Below are 828 nucleotides of genomic sequence, written 5' to 3'. Positions count from 1 at the left end.
AAGAAATCTCACCCAACAGCTCAATCTCCAGCTGTTGACATGAACTGGAGAAAAAAAAAAAAAAGAAAAAGAAAAAATGGGGAAGAGACTAAATTAGGTTGAAGGAAAAAGAAAATAGTATCAGTGGGAAAACACCCAGAAATGGACTAAAACCAAAGCAAGACACACAGAAAACACTCAGAGTGCTTCAGATAGGTAACTAGGTAACTTTTGTATTTCCACTTTATTGAGGAGAATGGGCTGCAAATAGCTTAGTATTTCTGCAGAGCTCTTTGAGGTACCGAATTTCATATCTTGCATGCCCTCCACTCCAGTGAATTTGAGTACTCTCCTCCTGAGACCTGAGGATGCTGTGCACATCACAGATCAGGCTCTCTGTTCACTTGCTTTAAACAATCGGACCCAACCTTCCAGCATCTTACTAGCCAAGGCTGTAGCTGAGCTGTGAGCCAGTGACTCAGAACGGGCTGGTAAATCCCCATCCCAGTCCATGGAAAGCACAGAAACAAAGATAAGTTTCAGCAAAGCAGCTGCTAGTTCATCAGCTCTTTTGGTGAAATACTAAGCATGCTCAGTTCTTTGAATATTGCTGCAGAGGTACTTACTGATAATCTATGATATCTGCCTGGAGTGTCTGGGGAAAAAATCCAAGAATGCCTGTAGTAAAAAAAAAAAAGCAACTGCAAAACCCCTCTGCTAAAATGCTACAGTTTTGTCAGCCCCATAATTTATTACTTTCCACACCCAGCAAGCAGGAGGGTGGGTGCTGACCTGCATGGCTTCTGCAAGCCCATAGGATCTTTTTGGGAGGCTGATAAGTGCAGCAGG

Source organism: Egretta garzetta, unplaced genomic scaffold (genome assembly GCF_000687185.1).
Source record: "Egretta garzetta isolate BGI_Z169 unplaced genomic scaffold, ASM68718v1 scaffold123, whole genome shotgun sequence".
Lineage (NCBI taxonomy): Eukaryota > Metazoa > Chordata > Aves > Pelecaniformes > Ardeidae > Egretta > Egretta garzetta.
This window is presented reverse-complemented; position numbering follows the sequence as displayed.